We start from the raw sequence: 13073 nt of genomic DNA, 5'->3' as shown, positions 1-13073 counted from the left end.
GCTGTAATAATTTTTCTAATCTGACAAAAACTTTCTCCAGCATCTTGTTTTTTGGTAAACTCTTCTATTTGGTAAGAAAGTTCGATTACGTCTAAGATGAAATTTTCACGGTAACACGCAGTAAAGGTGGCGACTTTTACTGAAAGTAAACAGATCTTGTCAGTTAGAAACAACATTAATCTGAAAATACAGCAGAAGAGCAGTNTTTCAACTCTATTTTTTTTTTTTTTTTTTGTTTTTTCCTCTATAAAAAAAATCAAAACTTATATAAGATATATATCGTATTTCGTTTGAAAACTTAGGCCTATAATATTATATTTTACAGAATGTCTTTAAAATTAAACTCTATAGTTTCTAGATAAATTCATCAAGAACAATTGTATGAGTTGATTGTAAAAGCATCCCTATTTGGAAATAGAATTGGAAACTTCTTTCGATAATTTACCACTTTTTCTTTCTTTCTTCCTTCTGTAAAAACCATTCAATTTACTTCAATCGATAATACTATTTTTCAGAAAGTTCTCTTTATAAAAATCTTGTTTTACTTTAGAAAATCTCGTTCTTTCGCGAGTTCTCTATTTTAACTTTACCTTTCAGGCCGAAGACTAAGAATGTATTTCTTTTCGTAAATTTACTTGTCTGTGGATTTCTTTTATGTTAAAAAAAATCTGATTTGAAATATATTTCGGAACTCAGAAAATGAAATTCGATATAATTTCGGATAAGATTTTACAACTCGATAATATTTTACATTGTCAATCTTGTTTTCAAGAATATTTTCTTATAGTTAATTTTATCCAGTTTGGAGTACATTTTACTGAAAATATATAACTTATTATTATTTTTTTTTCGATTTAGAATAATACATTTTACAATTTTTTTTCTAGTAAGAAATTAATTTAATAAATTAATACGAGTGTTTATTATTATTATTATAAGATATTACAGTGAAGTAACACAATTTATGGGTGTGCATTGCATTGAAGTTATACCCCGTAAACAATTGAAAGTTACATTTTAATGACATGAAACTGATAAATAATAATCATGTTTCAATAATAGTGAAACGTGGCATTTCTAGAGTTGTGTGTTAGTTAAGATAAGATTGTATTAGATTTGAGTAAAGTGGCATAAAATTAAGTTACATTGGAAGCGATATTGTCAGATTTAATTAATAAGAATAATATTCTAAAGGTATAGCTTTAAGCGACTAATATGACGTTTAAAAGATATTAGTGTGAATTAGTTACGTTATTCTAAATATCTTAATATCCGAAATATATATATATATATAATTTAAACTACGTAATTTATGAATTGTTGAATATTCTCCAATTTATTCGAAAATGATTCGTTATATGTAAAATCTCATAAGAAAAAAAAAATGTTTTGTTTATAAATTTGAGAAAATATTGTGTAAATAGTAATATATTTTAACATTATTTTTGCATTTTTCACACGAGTGATGTGTTAAATGGAAGTCTTTCCCTCCCCAAGACATTCGCGATGGAAAATAAAAGGAAATAAATTGAATTATTTTAAAATAATCTAAATATTAGAGAAAATTATAAACTAAAATAAGTAAATTTTTACAGAAAATATGTGAATTATTTTCATATTACTCTCTTCTTTTTTACGAAACAAAATGATGTTACTTAGATTTCGATAGTTAAAAATAATTAAATTTATAAAAATTTTATTGATAAAAATAGTTTATTTAGTATACTTTTTTAATATATATTTAAAAAATTAAAATTAAATAATCACGTTTAAACGATACAGTAGATAACTAAAAACGGGAGACCAGAATTAGAACGTGCAAACCCACATCCACCCCTGTAGCATTGTAGATGTACAGTACTGTCTGTACTAGTGGCATTAGTGCTGTGAATGAACAGTAGCCTATAAACTCTTAGATACTGTAAATATATAAGTGCGTTTGTAACATTCAAATGTATTTCCTGTGTTTATTTATAATGATAAGGGGCCCGGGCCCCCTGATTATGCAACAAAAATGATGTCCAGAGATGTCACGTCATAAAACGTGACGCAAAATGGCATTGATTCAAGCCAAATATGATGGAATTAAAATTAAAATTTATTTAAATCAGTAGTCACGGCAGTGACTCCCCGCCAAGTATATAAACGATTATGTAGCGACTTATGTTTATGCGAATTTACTAGCTATAAAGTCAGCATTAAAGATTTTAAACGTATCTTATATATTTAGGCTTGCAGACTATTAATTTAAAAAAAAAAATTGTGGACCTAAACGTTAACAGAATTATCTGTTTTGATTTATAGTTTAGAAGAGCATAGGTTGCACATGTCTTCTTCTGTTAGATGGGAAAGACACTAGTTCCAATAGGTAGCATTGACCTAAATATGGTCGAATTGATCATTAACTATGTTCTTCATCATTAAGGTCGATTCACTTTTGTGAATAAAAGCAAGAAAAGTTTTCATGTTAAAGAAAAAAAGTAAAAGAAAGTTTCCTTTCATATCATGTTTCTTTTCAACCATTTTGTTCTTTGTGTTGGACTGCGATCATCTTTTATCATTACAGAAAGTTGTTTCTGGATGTGTTATGCCCCACTATAAATCTTTAATAAAAGATTTATAGAAGGGCATAACACATCCACAACGCATCTTTCTATACTGTTTTTTCTTCGAAGCACATATATTTTTAATAACGAAATGACTTTAACCTAATTTGCATTTTATAAAACAAAAAAAAAACAGAAGAAGATTTTCAGGTTTTACTCGGTTTTATATATAGGCCTATATATAATATAATTACAAAATTTTAACGAAATTTAGAAACAAAGATCGCTTGTTTAGCATGAAAACAATACACAGTAATAATATATAGTTGAACTCTTAAGGTATATTATCGACGAAGCGTGAAAGATAAATTGAAAAGCATTGGTAAAACGAGAAGATGGAAATCAATAATTTGAAGAAATAATCAATAAATTGTAATATTTCTAATTATCTTTGAGTTACAATAAATATAAACTTATAAATAAATAAATTTGTAAACCGTATCTTTTAAAAGAGATTCAAAAAAACTTGTATAGTATAACAAACGTATCATGATGACAAATTACATCTATTCACTCGAGTAGTACGTGAATGACGTCGACATTACGAAATGATAATCTGTTCTATCGGGGCATCGACCTTTATATCACAGCTGACTTTACTTCTACTCAGACGAGTTTGCAACACGTGACTAGCGTAACCGTTTATAAATTTATAAGTAATTTTTTTTCCCTCTTATTTTTTCCTGTTTTACATAGTCTCAATATAATAAATTAAGTTATCTCGCTATAAGTTTCTAAACTAAATAATAATAATATATATATATATAGCCTATATAAGATCGAAGAGGAGTTCGTCAATGCGATAATATTCCTGTGTTATACGATGACTTTGCTCAATATTGAATTTATTCATTTAGAAAATAAATATTAAACGTTTAATCTAATGTTATTAATTAAAATAATTGACTAATATTTCCAAACGAGAATGCAAATTAATTTTGCTGATGGAAGGTTTTCTCCATAAAAATAGCTCCAATATTAACTATAAAAATTACTGGAAGAAATTAAAAAAATAAAAATTAATCTATAGAATATTTTTCTCCCTACAAAAAGTAGAATTTTACTGATAAAATTATTTGTTGAAAAATATTTTAAAATTAAAAATAATTGCAGAAAAAAAAAGGGGGAGGGGAAAAATTACTGACTAAAATGTCGGCGAAAAGGGTGTATTTTTTTTTATTATAAAAAAAACTGCTTTAAAATGTTAATTTGATATTAACACGTATAATTATTTTCTTTTTTATGCAAGATAATTTTAAATATTAGAAAATTTAAGTTCAAATCGTTCAGAAAGTTGAAGGAAAGACGGTTATAAACCTAGACAGAGAAAGAAAACAGAAAAAAAATTACATATAATATATATATATATGGAAAAAAAAAGAGTAAGTTGTTTAATTGCCGTGAAAGACGGTTGTGTCTGTAGTACGGTGAACAACACGAAGACAAACAGGTTTGTCTGAAAAGGAAAAAGTGCAACGGTCAGAACACCTGCAGAGGACAAAGAATGACTCATCATCTCCATCTTGTCTGTAATAGTGCTATAAGGAGCGATTGGGAATCAACAGCCTTATCAAAACCTTCCAAATCTAATTCAATCATAAATTGGATACTACAGAAAACTAAAAGAATATTTAGAGCATATATAATAAACCAAAAAAATAAAAAAAAAATCTAGAATAATAAAATAATTTATGGTTAAATTAATCAATTTATTTTTTTTTTTAAGCACGTGAAGCGTATTCTATATAACCCGATTTATTCCTGTTATTCTGGAATATTTTCTTTGTTTGATAACATACAATATTCTTGTTCCTGACAATTGTTCTCGTATTTTAGTGATAAGGAGTAAATAAATTAGGTTGATTTATCGTCTGATTTTTCATATAATGGGATTGATTTATGTGATTTCTCAGGGAATTAAAATTAAAATTTATTTAAATCAGTAGTCACGGCAGTGACTCCCCGCCAAGTATATAAACGATTATGTAGCGACTTATGTTTATGCGAATTTACTAGCTATAAAGTCAGCATTAAAGATTTTAAACGTATCTTATATATTTAGGCTTGCAGACTATTAATTTAAAAAAAAAAATTGTGGACCTAAACGTTAACAGAATTATCTGTTTTGATTTATAGTTTAGAAGAGCATAGGTTGCACATGTCTTCTTCTGTTAGATGGGAAAGACACTAGTTCCAATAGGTAGCATTGACCTAAATATGGTCGAATTGATCATTAACTATGTTCTTCATCATTAAGGTCGATTCACTTTTGTGAATAAAAGCAAGAAAAGTTTTCATGTTAAAGAAAAAAAGTAAAAGAAAGTTTCCTTTCATATCATGTTTCTTTTCAACCATTTTGTTCTTTGTGTTGGACTGCGATCATCTTTTATCATTACAGAAAGTTGTTTCTGGATGTGTTATGCCCAACTATAAATCTTTAATAAAAGATTTATAGAAGGGCATAACACATCCACAACGCATCTTTCTATACTGTTTTTTCTTCGAAGCACATATATTTTTAATAACGAAATGACTTTAACCTAATTTGCATTTTATAAAACAAAAAAAAAACAGAAGAAGATTTTCAGGTTTTACTCGGTTTTATATATAGGCCTATATATAATATAATTACAAAATTTTAACGAAATTTAGAAACAAAGATCGCTTGTTTAGCATGAAAACAATACACAGTAATAATATATAGTTGAACTCTTAAGGTATATTATCGACGAAGCGTGAAAGATAAATTGAAAAGCATTGGTAAAACGAGAAGATGGAAATCAATAATTTGAAGAAATAATCAATAAATTGTAATATTTCTAATTATCTTTGAGTTACAATAAATATAAACTTATAAATAAATAAATTTGTAAACCGTATCTTTTAAAACAGATTCAAAAAAACTTGTATAGTATAACAAACGTATCATGATGACAAATTACATCTATTCACTCGAGTAGTACGTGAATGACGTCGACATTACGAAATGATAATCTGTTCTATCGGGGCATCGACCTTTATATCACAGCTGACTTTACTTCTACTCAGACGAGTTTGCAACACGTGACTAGCGTAACCGTTTATAAATTTATAAGTAATTTTTTTTCCCTCTTATTTTTTCCTGTTTTACATAGTCTCAATATAATAAATTAAGTTATCTCGCTATAAGTTTCTAAACTAAATAATAATAATATATATATATATAGCCTATATAAGATCGAAGAGGAGTTCGTCAATGCGATAATATTCCTGTGTTATACGATGACTTTGCTCAATATTGAATTTATTCATTTAGAAAATAAATATTAAACGTTTAATCTAATGTTATTAATTAAAATAATTGACTAATATTTCCAAACGAGAATGCAAATTAATTTTGCTGATGGAAGGTTTTCTCCATAAAAATAGCTCCAATATTAACTATAAAAATTACTGGAAGAAATTAAAAAAATAAAAATTAATCTATAGAATATTTTTCTCCCTACAAAAAGTAGAATTTTACTGATAAAATTATTTGTTGAAAAATATTTTAAAATTAAAAATAATTGCAGAAAAAAAAAGGGGGAGGGGAAAAATTACTGACTAAAATGTCGGCGAAAAGGGTGTATTTTTTTTTATTATAAAAAAAACTGCTTTAAAATGTTAATTTGATATTAACACGTATAATTATTTTCTTTTTTATGCAAGATAATTTTAAATATTAGAAAATTTAAGTTCAAATCGTTCAGAAAGTTGAAGGAAAGACGGTTATAAACCTAGACAGAGAAAGAAAACAGAAAAAAAATTACATATAATATATATATATATGGAAAAAAAAAGAGTAAGTTGTTTAATTGCCGTGAAAGACGGTTGTGTCTGTAGTACGGTGAACAACACGAAGACAAACAGGTTTGTCTGAAAAGGAAAAAGTGCAACGGTCAGAACACCTGCAGAGGACAAAGAATGACTCATCATCTCCATCTTGTCTGTAATAGTGCTATAAGGAGCGATTGGGAATCAACAGCCTTATCAAAACCTTCCAAATCTAATTCAATCATAAATTGGATACTACAGAAAACTAAAAGAATATTTAGAGCATATATAATAAACCAAAAAAATAAAAAAAAAATCTAGAATAATAAAATAATTTATGGTTAAATTAATCAATTTATTTTTTTTTTAAACACGTGAAACGTATTCTATATAACCCGATTTATTCCTGTTNTCTTTTTTTTTTTTTCTTTTTTAAATACGTGTTTTAGTATAGTCGTTCTAATACTGGATGCAGACACGATCGGAACGTTATCGTCATATTTTTTTTTTTAATTCTTTTTTCCTCTTTCCCTTTCTCGAACGTTTGTTGAATTTGGTTCTCGGTTATCAAGAAAACTAATGATGGTCAGTAAAATAGTATTGATCCAATAGACACACCCATATCATAAATGGGAGAAAGTTATCGGGTTTTTTTAGATACGTGAAGTGTGAGATAAGTTCCTATTTTTTTTCTCCCAACGTATTGTATAATCTCTGATAGGATCGATGTGTTTCAGGAATTAAAGTTTCACACCATTAAAAATGTTTATTTATTATTATTATTTTTTTTCAAAAGAGTGTTGATATACTTTACTTAATGACGAATTTACATATTAAAAAATAAAGACAAAGATGGAAATAAAAATGTAAAATAACAGTAAAAATCATTAAAGAAATTCTGATTTTAATATAATAAAACGATATAAATTTATCTAATGAATAAATTTCTTTAAGTTTTGAAAATAATATCGAATATTTCAACATTAATTTCAAAGTTCATGAATTTTCAAGTGCCAAATTTAATTTTCATCGAAACTTTAATGGTTAGAGATGTAAATTTATGTAAACGAAAGAAATTTATTAATAGGCCCTATCATAGATTTATTAATCATAATACAAAAAAAAAAATATATTAAATTTTCCCAATCCAGTTAAATAAATATAAAATTGTTAATAATATTTAATTCGATACTGCATTTTCCTTAAATTTATATAAGATTTAGAGCGTAAAATTCGAATGTAGAATGCTTATAAAGTGTAATGGCATAGATTTTAAATATTTAAATAATAACTGTAACGAAAGATTGAAAATTATATCATTGCTTGAAGGAAGAAAATTTCGAGTAAAAGTCTCGCATTATCATATTTTTATTTTCCTATTTAAGTATTCAAATCGATTTTTACTATTAAACCACAAATTCCCATAATTATTACTTCTATCCAGTAAAGGAGAAAGGGGGAGAAAAACGAAGAAAATAATATATTAGAAAACATTATGACAGGAAATAAATTAGAAACTCAGAATATAATAATCTAAGCGGGAAGAATAATGATCACGATAATGAATTTGATAAAAAGAAATGACTTGGGTTAATTTAAGACTGTCAAAAGGGATTGAAATACATAAAAACATTAAAATTAATAAGTTGGATTATTTTATAAGAAAGTCGAACAAAAATTTTATCGCCCCACAATAGGGAAATCCCCATTAGTAAGAATTAATTGGGTCTTTTCCAATAAGAGACATCGTTGTAGGACGAATCGAATGAAACAAGAAAAAAAAATATAGAAAAAAAAAGAAAAGAAGATAAAAAGAAAGAAATACTCTTGTCCACTCTTCTTCAAAAATACAATAAGGGCCAAGTGGCTGGAGGGGGCAATTGCATCCTGGACAAGATGGCGCCAGAGGCAGTCAGTCAGTGTGTATAGAAGTCCTCTCAGCGGTCATTGTGGTCAACGATTGTGCTTTGACCTCCACGAGTCACGTCGTGATTAAGATGAAGTGAACGGCATTATTATAACTCCGATATGTCTTTGTTTTGTTTTGTTAGTAGACTTATCGTTCGACATTATTCTCTTTACACATATTTGACTTTCTGCCTTTCATTTTACCAATTATAACATATTAATTTAAAATATCTAACAAAGGATTTCCAATCTATCTTTAATCATAAAGTGGATATTCTTGACATGATTTACATCATCTCGTCTTAATTAAAATGTAATTAAGCAAATACTCGTAAGGAATTCGTTTCAGAAAACTACTAAATGGAGATCATTTATTAAATTTTCTAATGGAAAAATTATTCTTGTTTTATCAAAAGATTAAACAGATTCGTAGTGATTAGATTTACTCGTTAGCACTTTTATATTATGCTGTTTTGTAGAATTTTATTTATTATTATTATATATATATATATATTTGTTTTTTCTTTTTTTTTTTAACTAATGCATTTAACCTGTAGTGGAAAAGGTCTAAATTTGGTTTAAGGCCTTCGAGGCGCTTTCGCACCTTTTTATTTTTATTTTCTAAAGCGAATTTTTTCTCCTTTTCTTCAACAGTAANCTGAGTATAAAATACTTTTATTCTTTTCGTTAAATTCACTTTCAATCTACTGTACTGTTGTAACTATAACATCTTCCAAGAGGAACAATACACGAGTAATGCGAAAGAAAAAAAGTTTTAGACGCATTAAAATTAATTAAGGAAGGGAAAAAAGTAAGATGAGAATATATTTTTTGATCCTGTTTATAAATTTAGAAAAACATAAGCTGAATAAACGGATGCACATGAGCTGTTTCTAAAGGTATTATTATGTACAAATTGTTTTTATTTTCAGTTTTATTATTAAATTTACTTCAATATAAAGATAATATACACACCGTAAACAAAGAAAAAAAAAACATTCCCCTCTTGCGAAATTATCCTATTTTTGAATATATAATTTGTATATTAGATGAGTAACAAGCGAAAGAAAATCTACAAACTTTTAGAATTGTTCCTCATTAACTATTTCATTCTACAGTCTTGTATTAAATTCTAGATAAAACCTATAGTTAAATATACTTTCTAGATTTAATTATAGAATATAGAATTAATCCTAGAAAATAATCGTGAGATTTATAAATACTTTATAGAACTTTTGTTTCAAAGATACTTACATTATAACGTTGTCAATAAAATTAAAAATATTCTACTAGATTAATGTTTATGTGAATAAATATATATGTTTTTTTAAATCGTAATTTAAATATATACTGCTTGTATCCTTATCTCCAATATTATATAATGGCCTAGAATTTATAAATTCAGAAATCTTGTTACGTGTTTGTTTTCTTTTTTTTTTTTCCTAGGGTATCGGGTGCTTGTATCAGTTACCACAGAAAAGAGGCTAAATGGGGTTTATTAACAGGAGAGAAATGATTCTAATGACTGAAAAAAAGATCTGATAAACTTGGATTTAGTCAATTATAATTTTAAACTACTTTTTTTTTATGGTGCAGCGATTAAGTTAAAGACTTAACAATTTCCTTCACTACTAATTTGTCTAAAGAAAATATGATAAATGGCTCATTGTTAGTATTTACAGAGTTTTGAAGAAGGCTGTTTCTACTTAAAATTTCGTTTCATCCAAACAATTTAATTGGAATTTCTTACTTGAAAAATACGAAAAGAGAAGTTTTAATTTCGAAGGGATAAAAAATTCGTTAATATACCGAAAGAATTTTTTTATAGAGAAAAACTTTTTTTTATTATTATTATTATTAAAGAAAAGCCAGGATATTTTTAGAAAAAAAAAAACATGTTAAAATTCACTTTAAGCTTTATTTTCGCATTAAATTTTATTGAAAGAAGTAAATTATCGTAATGTTAATTAGCATTAATGAAGAGAAACTTAATTACACTATTACTAAAGTTCGATTATCCTTTTAAACACGTAAAGTCACCAAAGAATAAAGGAAAATTCGGAGCCCCTCAAGGCCATACAAGTCACGTTGGAAGGCATAACAGCTTCAGTTATCAACCGATCAATCTTTCTCTGGGAGAACAGGGGAAAAGGGGTAGTAGCGTCCTATGTGGCTAAGGAAAGGCAATCACGGAGCTGTCTTTCGAAAGACGATATCTTCTGAAAAGGAAAAGCCTAGAAGAGGAAAAGTTGTCGATTGTCGTCCAAGACGATGACAACAAGAATCGAGATTAAAAAAGAGCAGCAATGATTGGATTGTGGAATCGGCATACATTCCCATCCTCTCTTTTCGGAAATACGTGATTCGTAAGAGAAACCGGAAATGGTCAGATGGAAAATGAAAGAATATCATTTTGTCTCCTTTTTTTTTTTTCTTTTTTAAATACGTGTTTTAGTATAGTCGTTCTAATACTGGATGCAGACACGATCGGAACGTTATCGTCATATTTTTTTTTTTAATTCTTTTTTCCTCTTTCCCTTTCTCGAACGTTTGTTGAATTTGGTTCTCGGTTATCAAGAAAACTAATGATGGTCAGTAAAATAGTATTGATCCAATAGACACACCCATATCATAAATGGGAGAAAGTTATCGGGTTTTTTTAGATACGTGAAGTGTGAGATAAGTTCCTATTTTTTTTCTCCCAACGTATTGTATAATCTCTGATAGGATCGATGTGTTTCAGGAATTAAAGTTTCACACCATTAAAAATGTTTATTTATTATTATTATTTTTTTTCAAAAGAGTGTTGATATACTTTACTTAATGACGAATTTACATATTAAAAAATAAAGACAAAGATGGAAATAAAAATGTAAAATAACAGTAAAAATCATTAAAGAAATTCTGATTTTAATATAATAAAACGATATAAATTTATCTAATGAATAAATTTCTTTAAGTTTTGAAAATAATATCGAATATTTCAACATTAATTTCAAAGTTCATGAATTTTCAAGTGCCAAATTTAATTTTCATCGAAACTTTAATGGTTAGAGATGTAAATTTATGTAAACGAAAGAAATTTATTAATAGGCCCTATCATAGATTTATTAATCATAATACAAAAAAAAAAATATATNGGAATTTCTTACTTGAAAAATACGAAAAGAGAAGTTTTAATTTCGAAGGGATAAAAAATTCGTTAATATACCGAAAGAATTTTTTTATAGAGAAAACTTTTTTTATTATTATTATTATTAAAGAAAAGCCAGGATATTTTTAGAAAAAAAAAACATGTTAAAATTTACTTTAATTCCGAATTACTTTACATTATTTAATAATTATGCATTTTAACTGATACGTCATAAGCTTCAATTTTACTATTTTAAGTTTCCAAGTACCTCTATTCTTCTATCTACAGTGAGCCGTAACCTTTTTCCGTTCTTCTTTAATGCCCCACTGCGTCTTTTTCTTTTAATTTATTCGCCTTATCTATTATCCTCTCAATTTTTTTGCTTCCTACCTTCCTATCTCCATTCGGTTTTCGAACTCGTTAATTATTTGCATCGCCTCTCTACCCTACCTTTCGCTTTCTGCACCATTCTCATATATTCTCATCCAATTTCCTTCCTGTAATCATTCGCAACTAACAGTTTCTACATTCTTTCTTCTCGTACCACTCAATTTTAGTACGATTTCCTCATTTCCACTCGCTATCAGTTTTTCTTAACCGTGTACCAATCTTTCGTCACCATACGAAAAATTTCACAGTCTCCTTATCTCCCGCATTAGTACCCCAACTTTTATCTTTCCAGAGATCCCACTTCTTCCATAATTCTTCCTTTATTTCCCTACTCCTTTCTGGATTCGAAAGGCTTCTAATCGAACTTCATCGCTGCAATTTACACATTACTTCACGAAATGAGTCACAAATAGGGTGTAACACATGGCGGAACCGAGTGGGGAAGCTGCAGCGCAAATGAGGAAGCTGAGGCGATAAAGATCAGAAAAGTGCAGCAGCCTGAAGTATAAGGATTGTGTAATCAGAGAGGAAGTTAAGGTTAACATTCATTTTGTCCTTAGTACTCCTTTCACGATCCTTTCTCATTATGTAACGTACCAATTTTTCTTCCTGGATAACAAACTTTACTACCTCGCTAGAATGATCTCTTCAAATTGAAGAATAACAATTATATAAATAAATATTCCGGATGGAAATAATCATTATTTAAATGATCACAAATTGACGAATTATTTAATCTTGTCCTTGAAGCAGAATAGTTAAACTATATTTATAAAGTGATGATCAACCATAAAACGAGCAAAACAAGCCGATGTGAGCCATTACATGCTTTGCAACATGAATCATTTTTGACATGAGTCGGTTCATTATTAAAATTAGATACGGCAGATCAACTTTTTCGGACCCGCTAGGATAATTAATTTTAATTGTTGTTTAAATAATCGCGTGTCATTTATAACATTACTAAAACAAAGTAATTGGAAAGAATTCTTAATTTTAATTATTTCACTAATATTATCTTAAATAAATTTAACGCATTAATACAGAGAATAAACGATAATTTGTCTTAAATTATATTTAAACATTTTTTTTTCTCTGAATTTATGAAGGATTCGAGATGATTTTGGTATTTAATGCTTTACATTTGGAGCCACTTCTCTATGTGATAATCTTACCCTATTTGGAAAATTTCCAGGGGAATGACGGGGGAAAGCTCAATCTATTAATCAGGAAAACAGGCGCCA

At 27.5% G+C, this 13073-nt stretch overlaps 1 long non-coding RNA gene across 1 annotated transcript in view; it reads right to left on the bottom strand.

The window, feature by feature from the left end:
* Nucleotides 1-476: 476 nt before the first annotated feature.
* Nucleotides 477-13073, bottom strand: part of LOC111630485 — a 193624-nt gene continuing 181027 nt past the window's right edge. The window contains exon 4 of the long non-coding RNA XR_002757536.1: nucleotides 477-817. This is a non-coding gene — a long non-coding RNA (uncharacterized LOC111630485). The remainder of the gene's footprint in view (nucleotides 818-13073) is intronic.

The sequence above is a fragment of the Centruroides sculpturatus genome, unplaced genomic scaffold (assembly GCF_000671375.1).
Source record: "Centruroides sculpturatus isolate CEXI.00-Female unplaced genomic scaffold, Cexi_2.0 scaffold71, whole genome shotgun sequence".
NCBI classification, from domain to species: domain Eukaryota; kingdom Metazoa; phylum Arthropoda; class Arachnida; order Scorpiones; family Buthidae; genus Centruroides; species Centruroides sculpturatus.
Note: the sequence above shows the minus strand (reverse complement) of the source record. Positions and strands in the feature narration are given on the sequence as shown.